General features: G+C 39.0%; 1 pseudogene; it reads left to right on the top strand.

Moving 5' to 3' along the window:
• Positions 1 to 15,588: 15,588 nt before the first annotated feature.
• On the top strand, positions 15,589 to 17,143 carry LOC107404945 (rust resistance kinase Lr10-like; annotated as a pseudogene).
• The last annotated feature ends 339 nt before the right edge of the window (positions 17,144 to 17,482 follow it).

Genomic DNA, 17,482 nt, shown 5'->3' with positions numbered 1-17,482 from the left:
GGCACCTTTTGGACTTTTTGCACTTCAACTTGTTTTGCCCATAACTTTCAAACCGTAGCTCCGTTTTCGACGTGCTACTAGTCTACGAACTCGGGGTATCATGCACTTCGCCATTGTACCCTGGTCAACTAGAAATTCCAACTGGAGCAAAAAGTCAATTTTTGACCCGCTCGGTCAACGGTCAACCTCGATCAACGTGCACGGAGTCCGGTGCGATTTGGAACGGGGTGTTACATTAGGCATGAGACGTGAACAAAAAAAAAAAAAGAAAAAAAAAGGGAAAAAAGCCTTGCATATGGGCTAGCATGGAAAAAAGTTGCTCAACGGAAAAGACGTGAGCCTTTTCAAAATTAATTTTTTAAAAGTTAATATATTTTTTTAAAGAAAAAAGAGTTAAAAACATATGAAAAGCTCCGTGCTCAAGTTGAAATAAAGAAGTAAAAAAAAAAATTTGATTTTGTATCAATGACATTGAAGATAAATTAGATGGACAATATAATGAATTAGAATTAAATAAAAAATACGGCAAGAGATAAATTATAATAATATTTAAATTGTTTAATTATAAATTATTAATAAATTAATTTTATGTTGAAAGCTTAAAAATTGTGAAATTTTCTGAATTTATTATGATTAGTTGTATGTAAATTTATTTTAATTGTATGCATTAGGTGATATAAACTTATATAGATTTTAACTTTCAATTTTCAAAGTATGTACCTTTTTTTATTTAATAGTTTTAAAATAATTAAAATAATCTTAAAAATAAATTAGGAGTGCCAACGTGTATTGCCTACTCATTGCGCCAGCGTGTATTTCTATATGAAGAGTAGTTTAATCTGTAGTTCCTCATAAAAACTCCAGTGATTTCCTACCGAGGGAAGTCACCATCTTCCATTTGGTCATTGATCAATACCTTTATTCCTCTATGTATGGGAGTTGGATCTATGTCAATTAATGATTGGTCATTGTTTAATTTGTCTCATTTTACCTCTTTGTTTTTTTCTCCTGCTGCTGCTACTATTTTCTCTCAACTATTGTTGTCTGCCATTTTCCACTGTTGTCATTGTGCCTGCTACTGTCTATGCCTTTTGGATAATCAGACTTGATAATGTAAGTTAGGTTTAAGCTTAAATTTAAAATACCCCTATCTTGAATGATAATGCATATATAGAGTTAGTCTGATTCTGAGGATTAAGAGTTCCAGTGAAGCGGTCAGGGGAACTCTAGGGGATAGCTGACTTATATATTCCTTTTCTTCTTAGCTTTTTGTGTTGAGAAACAAATTATTTCCTAGCTATATATAGAGAAACTTTCCAATGGTCATTGTGTATACAGATAATGTTGGCCTCAGAGTGGACGAACCAACAGAGAGACAAAGGAAACACATATAAATAATTTCCAAGTATATTTTATGAAAAAGATTAATTAAAATTGTTATTATGAGAGATATAATATTTACATTTTACAAAAAATATTCTATTACAATGTATAAATCCGCAACCAATATTCTTATGCGTTTTTGTGACGTATAAAATTTCGAGGATGAAATTTTTGTAAGGGGGGAAGATTGTCACACCCTGTCCCGAAGTACACAGAAAATTTCTCAAATTTGACCAAGGTTTACCGAGTTTGACCGTTGTTGATCGAGAAGGGATCAAATGTTGACTTTTTGTTCTTGATGGAATTTCACATTGACCGAGGTACCGTTAAAAAGCACACATTGTCACGAGTTCATAGACTAGTAGCACGTCAAAAATGGAGCTACGGTTTGAAAGTTATGAGCAAAACAAGTTGAGGTCCAAACTGTCCAAAGAGTGCCGAAGTTGACTTTTTATTCATGTAAAGTTGAGCTTTGACTCATGCATGGTTGTGAAGTACTCGTCGATACGAGTCTGTAGACTAGCAGCACATCCAATTTGGACATGTGGTTTGAAAGTTATGGATCTGTAAAATTTTTCAAATACAGTATTATTTTAATATTATTTTTAAATATGTGAACAGTGTGCCACGTGTGACTTAATAAAAGGTGCCATGTGTCACAATGGTGAGAAGCCACATGTCAACTATGATTAAATACCATATTATTTTGTTATTATTTTATACTATAATATTATTTTATTTTTACATCTTTTTCTTTTTTTTCCTTTTCCCCACGTGGGAAAACACCTTTCTTTTCTTTTCTTTTCCTTTCTTTCCCTTCTCCTTCTTCCTCGAGCCCGTCAAGCACCAGCAAGGATTTCTCTCTCTCTCTCTCTCTCTCTCTCCTTTGACTCTCTCCCCCTCTCTCTTTGACTGATTGTTTTGGTCGGATTTAAGTGGCCGGACAGCCACACGCGCCGGCCAGGGAAGGAGCCCAGTCCTCGGAGACGCCGACCTCCAAATGTCCTGGCCAGACGCCACCGGACGCGCCCAGATCGGGCAGGTGAAGTCGGCGGTGGTAGGTTGAGTTTTTCCGGCAATTCTCGCCGTTTCCGACCAACCCAGTCCGGTCTTCCATCCCTTTCCCCCTATTTTGGGTCCTATGAGTTCAAATATGGTCTCCAATTGTTTAAATTCGAAGTGGTTTGTGAGTTATGAGGAGGTGAAATTCGGCCGGTACTTCACGGGCAAATTCCGACCACCACCTGTAGAATTGGGGTCAATGGAGGCCGGTAATGCGATCCTCATTCCATAAGCTTCGTTTCGGTATATTATTCGTAAATTTTGGTTAACGTTTGTGTTAAATCCCCAGGGTACCGGGTATTATTTATCCGAATAAAATATTAATTTATTTGAGTGGTGTAATATTGTTGTTCTAGGAGCACGTGTGTGTCATAGAATTGATCTCATGGAGGATCTTGGATTAATTGCGTGCTCGAGGTGAGTGACCCACCTTCAAAATTATTTTGGGATGTTAAAATATATATATTTTGTGTAAATTGGTTGTTTGAAAAATATGTTTGATGTGTTGAATATTTAGTAAATTTATATTTGGAATTTTGGTGCCAAAATTGAATGGAATTATATATTTGTGCATTATAAAATATTTTGGTTTTAAGGAATATGAGATTTTGGTAAATTTTATCAAATTTCATTGTTGGAATATTTCATAATTAAATAATTGATAAATATGTTTTATGTATTTGATATTAAGAGAATTTCCATTTAAATTGTATGGCTAATTTATAATGTTTTTAATATATGTTTTGGTGCCAAAATAATATATTTGAGAATTTAAAGAAATTGTGGTTTGATTTATTTTAATTATTGCTATGGTTATTATTCAATTATTGTGCACAATTATATGAATTAATTATATATTAAATTTATGTGGTTTTAAGGATTTGTTGATTTAAATGGATTTTGAAGATTGGAGAAAAATATTGTTTTAAAGAATTATGTTTCAAAAATATTTATGCCATTGGAAAATTGTATATTTGAGTTGATGGAAATGAAAGTTGATGGATTTGAAAATTTTTATAATTGTATCGATGGATTTTGTGATATGAGAAAAATTATATATATTATCGAAGTATTCATGCTGGTGATATTAAAGAAAAAAATGTAGGATGTGAATTTGAAAAGTGGTAAAATTTCCATGGTGAATTTTGGAAAAAATTGTATATTTTAATAATAAATTTGGTTATCTGTTTTAGATGCAATCATACAGTACTGGTGTTCTGTACTGTATATGTGGATGAGCGCGCAAGTTATAATGTCTCCCATGAGTTGCCATCGGACCGAGGGCAGGCAAGTTTGATATTGGCCATAAGCCGCCCCCTTCCATGGCCTTGATGACGGTTTAAGCAGCGACGCTGTCGGGACACCGAAACGATCATATGCAAGTTTCTTTCTTTAACCTCCCGTTACACGGTGCTCGGGACGCTGGGTATCGTGGGACATCACTGGTATATAGTGTGGTGCATCAAGTAATTATTTTTCTGATATAAATTTCAATTCCTAAAGTTTTAAAGCAGTATTTAAATTGGAATGTATTTAATGTTGTTTTTATTATTTATTTAAATTTAAAGCTTTACACAAATTTTATGAAATTGATATCGTGATTTTATTATCTATTCTCATAAATGTTTAAAAGTTATTTGCCTTGATTTTATCATTTAAATCATTTGGTATTTTAAAATAAATTCTATTATATTTTTATCATTTGTTTTATATCGATGTTTAAATTGATTTAAAATGTTTCTTTGATTATTTCATTGATTTAATTAATAAATTTTATAATTTATATATTGGGTTTATTTTTGTTCTTATGCCAAATTTCTTTAATATAAGTTTATTTATGATTTTATTTATTGTATCCAATGATGTCTTATTCTATATTTCCATTATAAATTTTGGATCTTTAAATTCTTGTATATTATTTGTTAATGACATTTATTAATCAATTAGTAATTGTTACGAAATTATTTTTATTTCTATTCCTATTTTATTGTCATTATAAATTTTGGATGCATGATTTATTATATTTTATTTGATATTTAGTTAACTAATTGTTTCCTTGGTTTTCGGGGAATACGAATAACGGATTTTGCGAAAATGTTTTAAAAGGGAAACTTTTCCAACTGAGTGAATCGTGAGGGTTTTGAGAGAAAATATTATTTTCAATTAATTATTATTTATTTACTTATTTATTCTTAATTAACCAAATGTACTATAATTAACGTTGCATTATAACTGTACAATAGATAGGGTCACTCACTGAGATGATTAGCATCTCATATTTCTAAATTCCGTTCCCCTAGGTACAAGGATTGGGAGACGTTGATCGTCCAGGGCGAGCCTGACGTCTCAGTTCATTGCCGAAAGTCCAAGAAGCATTTCCTCCCCTTTTCCTCTTCATCTTGTATTGCTTCTTTATCTGCCACTGTATTAATTACACATTTATTTGTATAATGCTCTGTATATTGTAACACCCCGCCCCAAACCACGTCAAAATTCTTACACGTTGATCGAGGTTGACCGTTGACCGAGTGGGTCAAAAGTTGACTTTTTGTTCCAGTTGAAATTTCTCGTTGACCATGGTATCGTGGCGAAGTACATGATGCCTCGAGTTCGTAGACTGATAGCACGTCGAAAACGGAGCTCTAGTTTGAAAGTTATGGGTGAAACAAATCGAGGTGCAAACTGTTCAAAAGGTGCCTGGAGTTGACTTTTTATCATTGTAGAATTTTGTTTTGACTTTCATATGGTTGTAAAGTACTCGTCGATACGAGTTCATACACTAGCGGCACGCTTAAATTGGACATCTGGTTAAAAAGTTATGGACATGTGAAGTTTTTCGAATACTGTAATATTTTATTATATCTGGCTTAAGCGCACAGTGACGCCACTTGTCGACATTTGAGTGGTCCACATGGGTGAATAGTGTCACCCACGGTGGCTTTTATTGGGCAAAACGACGGGGGAGGAGAGAGAAAGAGAGAGAGGAGAGAGAGAATCTCCAGCCACCGGAGTTGTCAAATTTTTTGGCCGATTCTTGCCACACGCGCTGGCCAGACAGGAGCGCCTCTCCATTCACGGCCAAACCCCAAAATTTCAAGGCCAACCGACCGGTGACACACCCGGATCGAGGCTTTTTCCTACAGCGGCACCGATTCCTTCAACTGTCGAGATTTCCACATTCCAGCCTCCATTCTTGTCACCGCCGGTATCGTTGAGACCCTCTCCCTTCAAGCTACAAAACCTCCAAAAATATCGGCAATCAGCCATCGCACGCGCCGGCGGCGGCGACGGTTGCCCGTGACCACAACGGCTCACCGGAGAAATTCCTGTTCCGGTTAGTACCCAGTCCCGTCTCGGGTCCCTCTCCACTAACTCCGACCCTCTGAATCCAAATCCGGTGTCCTTTTCCTCCAATTTGCGATGGTTTGAGAGAATCGAATAGTTGAATCCTAAAAGCTTTCCGGCGAGATTCCGACCACCTCGGGTTCGATCTCCGGGAAGTGAGACCGGATTTGTAATCCTCGTCACTCAAGCTTCGATTTGGTATATTACTTGTCAATTTTGGTTGTCGTTTGTGTTCGCTCCCCGGGTACCCATTTGGGTGTTACCCGATTAAAATATTAATATATTTGGTTTGGTGTATTGTGTATGTTTTAGGTGCACGTGTGGATAGTGGAGTTGATCCTGTGGAGGATCTTGATTGATATACGTGCTTAAGGTCAGTGACCCACCTTGAAAACTATTTTGGGCAATTAATTATATTTATGTTGTGTTAATTTGATATCTAGAATTTGCTCATGTGGTGGAATTTAAATATATAATTAGGAAAAAGATATTATTTTATATATATATATATACCCATTGATGCTAAACGGAATTTTGGGTTATTAAGAAATTCCCGATTATTATTTTTTTGTGATTTAATTGTATTTATTACGCATGAGCAAGGTATTTTCAGTAATAAATCGTACCTGGATTTTAATATTATTTTTGGGCATAATTGGTTTAAATATTCTAAGAAATTATTTGTTTAAATTGGTGGTTTCAAATTTGATAATTATGTCCGTGGAATATTATTTGTTGAACCTCGTGTTACGAGAAAAATTATTTGTATATTGTTATCGATGGTTTCGTACCGGAAATGTTAAAGGAAAATGTGGGATGGTGAGTTTGAAAATTGGTATAATTCCCATGGTGATTTTTGGAAAATCGGTACGGTAATAAGAAATTTAATAATTTGTTTTAGACGCACTCATATAGTATTGGTGTTCTGGTTGTGTATGTGGATTAGCGCGCAAGTTATTATGTCTCCCGTGAGTTGCCATTGGACCGAGGGCAGGCAAGTCTTATATATTGCGCATCAGCCACCCCCCTCTGTGGCCGGGATGACGGGCGGTGCTGTCAGGACGCCGAAGCGCCGTATGCAAGTTTCTCTCTTTAATCTCCCCGCCAGTCGGTGCTCGGGATGCTGGGAATCGGAGGGCATCACTGGTATATGGTGTGGTGCGTCAAGTATAAATTTTCTGATAGAAATTTCAAACCCTAAAGTGTTCAAATATTATTTATTATATTTTATTACATTTTATTTATATTTGGGTTATTTAATTATTATTTATTAAATTAATTGATCCCTTGGTTTTCGGGAAATACGACTATTGGATTTTGTGAAAATGTTTTAAAAAGGGAACATTTCCAACAGAGTGAATAGTGAGAGTTTTGAGAGAAACTATTACTTTCAATTGTTTATCATTATTCATTTGTTTAATTGTTGCTATTAATTAAATCCCTTTATTTGTTATATTATTAATATTAAAAGTGTTCAGTAGATAGGGTCACTCACTGAGATGATTAGCATCTCATATTTTTAAATTCTGTTCCCTTAGGTGCAAGGGGTGGTAGACGTTCTTCCGGGGCGAACCTAATCTCTGTCGCTGTCTTAGTTCGAGAAGTTACCTTTATCTTCATTTATTGCAATTGTAATATTTCTTTCATCCTTGTTGTATTCTAGGCTTAATAGTACTTCATGAAGCTCTGTATACTGTCTCGGACATTTATGTATTAATTATGCACTGGATTACTGTTATTCGTTTGGAGTGCTGTAAATTTGTGGAATCAACTTGTAGTAATGTGGGAGGAATAAGAGGATGAATTTAGTAGTGTGTTTTCAGTGCAGGAAATTTGTGGTAAGTCCAACTCTTAGGGGAGGTTCTGCCGGATTTTCCATTGGAGGGTCTGGTAGGGTTTTCCTGGGATCAGGGCTTGTCTAGGGTTCCGGTGAGGAATTTTGGACGGGTCCTGACAGTTGGTATCAGAGCATAGGTTCTTATAATCCTAAGGGACTGTGCATTGCTGTATAGCCCATCTGTATAATTCTCCCTTTTGTAATCGTGCTTAAGTGTCTTTATTTCTAAACTCTTGTTTGTTTCTTCAGAATTTGCTACGATGCGTAGGTGGGATGCACGTAGTACTCGGGAACACTTAGTTGAGAGCTCTGGGAATCGATCGAGCATTAGACATCTTGTCTCTCAACTAACTCGAGCCTTAGGGAGTTCAAGCTTTAGTAATCAATCCGTGGATCAGGCTCGACGATTGGGAGCCGTGAATTTCGATGGAAGCCAAGGCCCAGCTGCAGCTATGAATTCGCTATCCAACATGGAGAAAATCCTAAAAGAAGGGATGCAGTGTCCCGACGAAGATATGGTTAGGATCTCTGGTTTCATGTTTGAAGGAGACGCCCAGAAATGGTGGAAAGTAGAAAAGACTCGTAGAAGGCATACATGGGATCAGTTTAAGGTTGCCTTCACTACCGAATATTGTCCTCCTGCCTACCGTGAGGCAAGAAGGAGAGAGTTCAAGGAGCTGCGATAGGGGAACATGACAGTGTCCGAGTACGAGAGAAAGTTTCGAGAACTATCCGAATTCTGCATGCACATGATTCCCGATGACCATGTGAAGAAGGTGAGGTTCATAGATGGTTTGAACTCTGGATCAGTGTATCCTACCTATTAGTCAGCTAAGGATGCAGCGCTGGAGCTAGAGAGGTAGGTGGAGATGCGCAAACCCTCGAAGCGTAGATCATTTGAAGGTTCATATAGTGGGGCACCTAGTCAGGGAGCATCCAAGAAGAGCCATAGTTCAGGCTCATCGCGTAGTGGTGGACCGAGCCCACGAGGCAGATTTCAGTGGAGAGGCAGTTATCGTATGCCCCAGACAGCTCGCCATTCGATCAGTGGGGATACATGCTCTATCAGCAGTCACACTTTGGTCCTATGCGGACTTGTCCGATTTGTAAGAGGAAGCATTCTGGGCAGTGCTAGATGGATGGCATATGTTTTCAGTGTGGGCAGCCAGGCCACATAAGGAGGGAGTGCCCTTATGGTAGTGGCAGTGTGCTAGGGGCAGGTCGGCGAGCACAGCATACTGGTGTATTTCAGGGTCAGAGTTCCCAGGGGACTCAAGCAGTAGGAGGTTCTTCGGGATTGGCCCAACCGTCTGCAGGATCGAATCGAGGTAGAGGAAGGAAGCCCCAGCAAACAGGTCAAGGTCGAGTGTTTGCTATGATGCAGCAGGAAGCCCGGGCCACACCTGACGTTGTTACAAGTACTTTGAATATTTTTGGTAATGACGCACTTATGCTTATAGACCCAGGAGCGACACATTCGTTCATCTCAAAAGAATTCGTCACTCGGGTCGGTATGACCCCTACTCCTTTAGGATGTCTATTAGAAATAGCCACTCCTGCAGGAGAATCCTTATGGCCTAGCCAGTTGATCAAGGAGTGTTTCTTTTGCGTCGAAGATCAAGTGATGGAAGCGGACTTGATCCTGTTAGATCTATCCGGACTTGACGTAATCTTGGACATGGATTGGTTAGCAAGGAACCATGCTTCCGTAGATTTTTATAGCAAAGAAGTTACATTTAGGAGGCCTGGTTTGCCTGAAGTGGTATTCCGTGGGGAAGTTGGGAGGCCTTTGCCGAGATTAATATCTACCCTCACCGCCAAGAAGCTACTGAATAAAGGTTGCCAAGGGTATTTAACTCATGTGATAGATACCCGAGTAAGTGGGGTTAGATTGGAAGACATGCCCGTTGTGAGGGATTTTCCGGATGTGTTTCCTGAGGAGTTACCGGGATTGTCTACAGAAAGGGAAGTTGACTTTTCCATTGAATTAATTCCGGGTACCGTGCCTATTTCTCTACCACCGTATCGGATGGCTCCAGCAGAGTTAAGGGAGCTAAAGGTCCAATTGCAAGATTTAGTAGATAAGGGGTTTATTAGACCAAGCATATCGCCATGGGGAGCTCCAGTATTGTTTGTGAAGAAGAAGGATGGTAGTCTAAGACTGTGCATTGACTACCGACAACTTAACAAGGTGACTATCCCTAATCGTTACCCGTTGCCAAGGATAGATGATCTATTTGACCAACTCCAAGGTGCCAAAGTGTTTTCCAAGATCGACTTAAGGTCTGGGTATCATTAGTTAAGGATCCGAGAGTCGGATATTCCTAAGACTGCCTTTAGGACGAGGTACGGACATTATGAGTTCCTAGTGATGTCATTCGGACTTACGAATGCCCCAGCAGCTTTTATGGATTTGATGAATCGGTTGTTTCGTCCGTACTTAGATCGTTTCGTCATTGTATTTATAGATGACATCCTGATCTATTCTAGGAGCCAAGAGGAGCACGTAGGGCATTTGAAGAGAGTGCTCCAAACTCTAAGACAGCATCAGCTTTATGTTAAATTCGTCAAGTGCGAGTTCTGGTTAAATCAAGTGAGTTTTCTTGGACATATCGTGTCAGCCGAAGGTATCTATGTGGACCCTGATAAGGTGAAGGCAGTTTTGAGTTGGGAGCGCCCTACCATTGTGAGGGAAATACGAAGTTTTCTTGGGTTAGTGGGATACTACCGTCGTTTTATAGAAGGGTTTTCGAGAATTGCTGGACCTCTTCATAACTTAACCGAAAAGAAAGTTGAATTTAGCTGGACGGACAGGTGTGAATAGAGTTTTCAAGAATTGAAGCAAAGGTTTACATCCACACCTGTCTTAACTTTACCTAATGGGAATGAAGGTTTTGAAGTCTATTGTGATGCATCCCGTCAAGGGTTGGGTTGCGTGCTAATGCAGAATCAAAGGGTGGTAGCGAATGCATCAGGCAATTGAAGCAGCACGAATAAAATTACCCTACGCATGACTTAGAATTGGCGGCGGTAGTCTTTGCTCTAAAGAAGTGGAGACACTACTTGTATGGGGCCACATGCCAAATTTATACCGACCACAAAAGCCTCAAGTACATTTTCACCCAAAAGGAATTAAATATGAGGCAAATGAGATGGATGGAGTTATTGAAGGATTATGACTGTGTGATTGATTATCACCCAGGCAAGGTGAATGTAGTGGCAGATGCTTTGAGTAGGAAGGCTATCGGATCTCTTGCTCACATTTAAACCATCCAACTACCTCTCACAGTGGAGTTGAAGAAGATGGGGGTATTAATGCATATGCATCCTTCCGGAGTCCTTATGGCTAGTTTTCAGGTGCGACCGGTGTTAGTGGATCGTATATTGGAGACTCAAATGGAAGACCCTAAATTGAGAACAATTAAGAACAAGGTACAAGAAGGTCTTGATCCGGAGTTTTCCATAAGGAGGGATGGGGCCCTCGTGTATAAAGGACGACTTTGCGTTCCTGATATTCCAGAACTCAAGAAGGAGATCTTAGAAGAGGCGCATAGCTCGATATATACGATGCATCCTGTGAGTACCAAAATGTACCGAACGCTTGTTAAGTATTATTGGTGGATTGGCATGAAGAGAGAAGTGGCAGATTTTGTATCAAAATGCCTAATTTGTCAACAAGTAAAGGCAGAAAGACAGAAGCCTTCAGGACTACTCCAATCCTTACCTATTCCCGTATGGAAGTGGGAAGAACTCAATATGGATTTTGTGTTCAAGCTTCCCTCTACACCCAGCAGATATGATAGTGTTTGGGTGATCATTGATCGTCTTACCAAGTCGGCACACTTCTTGCCGGTATAAGAGTGTTTTTCACCCGAGAAATTAGCCCAATTGTTTGTGCAACGTATTGTGAGTCTTCATGGAGTACTGCTAGCCATCGTATCCGACCGAGATCCACGTTTTACTTCACGACTATGGTAGAAGTTGGCTGATGCATCAGGAGCAAGACTTAACTACATCATCGCCTTTCACCCGCAATCTGATGGACAAGCTGAGCACACAATTCAGACATTAGATGACATGCTAAGGTCTTGTGTTACAATGAGTATTGGGATGTCCCCGTATGAAGCCTTATATGGGAGGCAATGTCGGATACCTTTGTACTGGAGTGAAGTAGGAGAAGAGAGACTCCTTGCAGCGAATAATGTGGTTGGATCTGAGTATTTATGGATGACCTTGGACAAGGTGAAGATCATTAGGGATCGGTTGAAGGTTGCCCAAGATCGACAGAAGAGTTACGCCGATGTGCGTAGGAACGATTTGGAATTCAAAGTAGGAGATTGGGTATTCCTAAAGTTATCTCCATGGAAAGGAGTAGTACGCTTTGGTCAACGAGGTAAGTTGGGTCCTCGTTATATTGGGCCTTACAAGATTACGGAAAGGATTGGCCCCGTGGCTTATAGATTAGCATTAACAGAAGAGCTAGCCCGAGTGCACAACGTATTTCATGTTTCGATGCTACGGAAATATATTGCAGACCCTTCACACGTACTCGAGACTCCTGACATAGAATGAAGGGAAGATCTTTCATATGTAGAGCAACCAGTGCAGATTTTGGATCACGAGGAGCAGGTGCTATGTAACAAGACTATTCCTTTAGTTAAAGTTTTATGGCAGAACCATTTAATCGAGGAAGCAACGTGGGAGCCCGAAGCGCAGATGCGTGATTAGTATCCCTACCTGTTCTAGTGACGTGCGGAATTTCGAGGATGAAATTCTTATAAGGGGGGAAGGTTGTAACACCCCATCCCAAACCACGTCGGAATTCTTGCACGTTGACCGAGGTTGACTGTTGACCGAGTGGGTCAAAAGTTGGCTTTTTGTTCTAGTTGACCATGGTACCGTGGTGAAGTACATGATGCCCCGAGTTTCGTAGACTAGTAGCACGTAAAAAACGGAGCTACAGTTTGAAAGTTATGGGCAAAACAAATCGAGATGCAAACTGTCTAAAAGGTGTCGGGAGTTGACTTTTTATCGTTGTAGAATTTTGTTTTGACTTTCATATGGCTGTAAAGTACTCGTCGATATGAATTCATAGACTAGCAGCACGCTTAAATTGGACATCTGGTTAAAAAGTTATGGACATGTGAAGTTTTTCGAATACTGTAATATTTTATTATATCTGGCTTAAGTGCACAGTGATGCCACGTGTCGAATCTGAGTGGTCCACATGGGTGAACAGTGTCACCCATGGTGGCTTTTATTGGGAAAAACGGATGGGGAGGAGAGAGAAAGAGAGAGAGGAGAGAAATAGGGAGAGAGAGAATCGCCGGCCACCAGAGTTGTCAAATTTTCCGGCCGATTCTTTCCACACGCACCGGCCAGACGGGAGCGCCTCTCCATTCCCGGCCAAACCCCAAAATTTCACGGCCAATCGACTGACGACGCGCCCAGATCGGGGCTTTTTCAGCGGCGGTGCTATTCCTTCAACCGCCAAGATCTCCACATTCTGGCCTCCATTCTTGTCACCGCCAATACCGTTGAGACCCTTTCCCTTCAAGCTACAAAACCTCCAAAAATCTTGGCCATCAGCCACCGCACGTGCCGCCGACGGCGATGGTTGCCCGTGACCGCGATGGCTCGCCGGAGAAATCCCTTTTCCGGCGACTACCCAGTCCCGTCTCCGGTCCCTCTCCAGTAATTCCGACCCCCTGAATCCAAATCCGGTGTCCTTTTCCTCCAATTAGTGACGGTTTGAGAGAATCGAAGAGTTGAATCCCGAAAGCTTTCCGGAGAGATTCGGGCCACCTCGGGTCCGATCTCCGGGAAGTGAGACCGGATTTGTAATCCTCGTCACTCAAGCTTCGATTTGGTATATTACTCCTCAATTTTGGTTGTCGTTTGTATTCGCTCCCTCGGTACCCATTTGGGTGTTATCCGATTAAAATATTAATATATTTGGTTTGGTGTATTGTGTATGTTTTAGGTGCACGTGCGGGTAGTGGAGTTGATTATGCGGAGGATCTTGATTGATATACGTGCTTAAGGTGAGTGACCCACCTTGAAAACTATTTTGGGCAATTAATTATATTTATGTTGTGTTAATTTGATATCTAGAATTTGCTCATGTGGTGGAATTTAAATATATAATTGGGAAAAAGGTATTATTTTATATATATATATATACCCATTGATGCTAAACGGAATTTTGGGTTATTAAGAAATTCCCGATTATTATTTTGTTGTGATTTAATTGTATTTATTACGCATGAGCAAGGTATTTTCAGTAATAAATCGTACCTGGATTTTAATATTATTTTTGGGCATAATTGGTTTAAATATTCTAAGGAAATTATTTGTTTAAATTGGTGGTTTCAAATTTGATAATTTTGCCCGTGGAATATTATTTGTTGAACCTCGTGTTACGAGAAAAATTATTTGTATATTGTTCTCATTGGTTTCGTACCAGAAATGTTAAAGGAAAATGTGGGATTGTGAGTTTGAAAATTGGTATAATTCCCACGGTGATTTTTGGAAAATCGGTACTGTAATAAAAAATTTAATAATTGGTTTTAGACGCACTCATACAGTATTGGTGTTCTGGATGTATATGTAGATTAGTGCGCAAGTTATTATATCTCCCATGAGTTGCCATTGGACTGAGGGCAGGCAAGCCTTATATATTGCGCATCAGCCGCCCCCCTCCGTGGCCGGGATGACGGTTTCAGCAGCGGCACTGTCGGGACGCTGAAGCGCCGTATGCAAGTTTCTCTCTTTAATCTCCCCGGCAGTCGGTGCTCGTGATGCTGGGTATCGGAGGGCATCACTGGTATATGGTGTGGTGCGTCAAGTATAAATTTTCAGATAGAAATTTCAAACCCTAAAGTGTTCAAAAATTATTTATTATATTTTATTACATTTTATTTATATTTGGGTTATTTAATTATTATTTATTAAATTAATTGATCCCTTGGTTTTCGGAAAATACGAATATTGGATTTTGTGAAAATGTTTTAAAAATAGAACATTTCCAACGGAGTGAATAATGAGGGTTTTGAGAGAAATTATTACTTTCAATTGTTTATCATTATTTATTTGTTTAATTGTTGGTATTAATTAAATCCCTTTATTTGTTATATGATTAATATTAAAAGTGTTCAGTAGATAGGGTCACTCACTGAGATGATTAGTATCTCATATTTTTAAATTCCGTTCCCTTAGGTTCGGGCTAGTCGACGTTGATCTTCCGGGACGAACCTAATCTCCGTCGCTGTCTTAGTTCGAGAAGTTTCCTTTGTCTTCATTTATTGCAATTGTAATATTTCTTTCACCCTTGTTGTATTCTATGCTTAATAGTACTTCATGAAGCTCTGTATATTGTCTCAGACATTTATATATTAATTATGCACTGGATTACTGTTATTCATTTGGAGTGCTGTAAATTTGTGGAATCAACTTGTAGTAATGTGGGAGGAATAAGGGGATGAATTTAGAAGTATGCTTTCAGTGCAGGAAATTTGTGGTAAGTCCAACCCTTAGGGGAGGTTCTGCCGGATTTTCTATTGGAGGGTCCGGTAGGGTTTCTCTGGGATCAGGACTTGTCTAGGGTTATGGTGAGGAGTTTTGGACGGGTCCTGACAATACTGTATTGGATATTTAGTTATTAATTATGCACTGATTCCTGTTATTCATTTGGAGTGCTGCAAATTTGTGGAATTAAATTGTAGTAATGTGGGAGGAATAAGGGGATGTATATAGAAGTGTGTTTTCAGTGCAGGAAATTTGTTGTAAGTCCTACCCTTAGGGGAGGTTCTGCCAGATTTTCCATTGGAAGGTCCGGTAGGGCTTTTCTGGGATCAGAGCTTGTCTAGGGTTCTGGTGAGGGATCTTAGACGGGTCCTGACACACCACACAGCCAACAGATGTCCTGCCCCGGTGACTCAAGGTATCGGATTTATTTAGTTATGTCTCCTACTAATATCAATGGCTATCGGTCCTTTGTGTCTTGTACCAAGCTGTACGACTTATTAGGCTACTCAGATGAAATGTTCGAACAAGTGAATGATATTCGACTGCAATGGTCTAAACCAAACTATAGGGCTTGTGAAGCAAAAGACCAGACATGTAATTTCACGAGCAATAACACTCAACATGAAACTTCATGCTTTGGAAAAGGTACGCAACTGTTTCTATATCATAATCCACCACAGTTTCTTATTTCATTGCATGCAAAATCATCAAAGGTAGGTTTTGGATTGCAATTGTAAATCAAGTTAGTTTTCTTTTGCATGTAGGCTGAAGATTTGAAGTGGTTAAGCCTTTTGAAAATAGATATTACAACTTAAAACCATCATACTATATTTGGTGAACTTATTTATATACTAATTTCCATGTTCATTAATTGAAAGCTTATTGAGTAATTGATCATTTCTCACAGGTGTATCAATGAAAGCAGTGTTTGCTGGTGAGTGTTAATTGTAATTAGCAATTAGTTAAGAAATGGCATGGCTCTTGACTTGGAATGTTTTGTATTGATCAGGTGGTACCGTAGGTTGCTCTGTTCTTGTACCAGAGATCATAGCATTAATCTATCATGTTTACAGAAAATATAAAAATGATAGAGAATGCAGACTGAAGATTGAAAAGTTTTTGGAGGATTACAGAGCCTTTAAGCCCTTCAGATATTCATATGCTGATATTAAGAAGATTACAAACCAATTCGAGGACAAGCTTGGTGAAGGAGCCCATGGAACAGTGTTCAAAGGAAAGCTTTCAAATGACATCCTTGTTGCTGTGAAGATCCTAAACAACTCCAAAGGAAATGGAGAAGATTTTGTCAATGAAGTGAGCACCATTGGACGAATCCACCATGTCAATGTGGTTCGCTTAGTTGGATTTTGTGCTGATGGGTTTAGAAGAGCTCTTGTTTATGAGTTCTTACCAAATGGTTCACTAAAAAAGTACATTGGCTCCATAAATCAAGGCAAAAAATGTTCTCTTAACTGGTAGACCATGCAAGATACTGGGCATAGCTAAGGGGATCGAATATCTCCACCAGGGCTCTGATCAGAGAATCCTCCATTTTGATATCAAGCCTAATAATGTTTTACTTGATAATAACTTTACACCAAAGATTTCTAATTTTGGTCTGGCAAAGTTGTGTTCCAAGGATCAAAGCTTGGTATCAATGACTACAGCTAGGGGGACTATGGGGTACATAGCCCCTGAAGTTTTTTCTAGGAACTTCGGGAATGTGTCTTATAAGTTCGATGTTTATAGTTTCGGAATGTTGTTGATGATGAAGGAGATGCAAAGATTGCAAAGAAACTTGCAATTGTGGGACTCTGGTGCATTCAATGGCATCCGGGAGATCGTCCTTCCATGAAAACTGTGGTTCAAATATTGGAAGGTGGAGATAAATTAAATATGCCTCCTAATCCTTTTGCCTCTACAGGTACGAAAAGGATGAGCACGCATGCGCCTAATATGAAGCAAGGGTTGGAAATGATACCTGAGTAATTATTATGTATAATTGGTAATTTATTTTGTCTAAAGAGTTGATACAGAGTTAGCTATAGCTACTGTCATAGTATCAATGTTGATTGGAATAAACAAGGTAATGTAATGGAATTTGGTATTGGTTATGTTAATTTACGGTCAGTCCTTATCGCTAAACAAGAAAAGGCAGTTTTATGCTTGTACTAAATTAAGAATGAACCTCTTTAGTAGTAGACAACGTCTACGCCATTTAGTTTTCACGGTAAATTTACATATGAAAAGGAAATAATCAATTCGAATTATAAAAAAGAATAAATAAATAAATAAAACATGGGAAGGCAGAATTTTCTGGATTTTGTT

The sequence above is a fragment of the Ziziphus jujuba genome, chromosome 2 (genome assembly GCF_031755915.1).
Source record: "Ziziphus jujuba cultivar Dongzao chromosome 2, ASM3175591v1".
NCBI classification, from domain to species: domain Eukaryota; kingdom Viridiplantae; phylum Streptophyta; class Magnoliopsida; order Rosales; family Rhamnaceae; genus Ziziphus; species Ziziphus jujuba.
The sequence above is the reverse complement of the archived record's forward strand: the minus strand, read 5'-3'. Positions and strand labels throughout refer to the sequence as shown.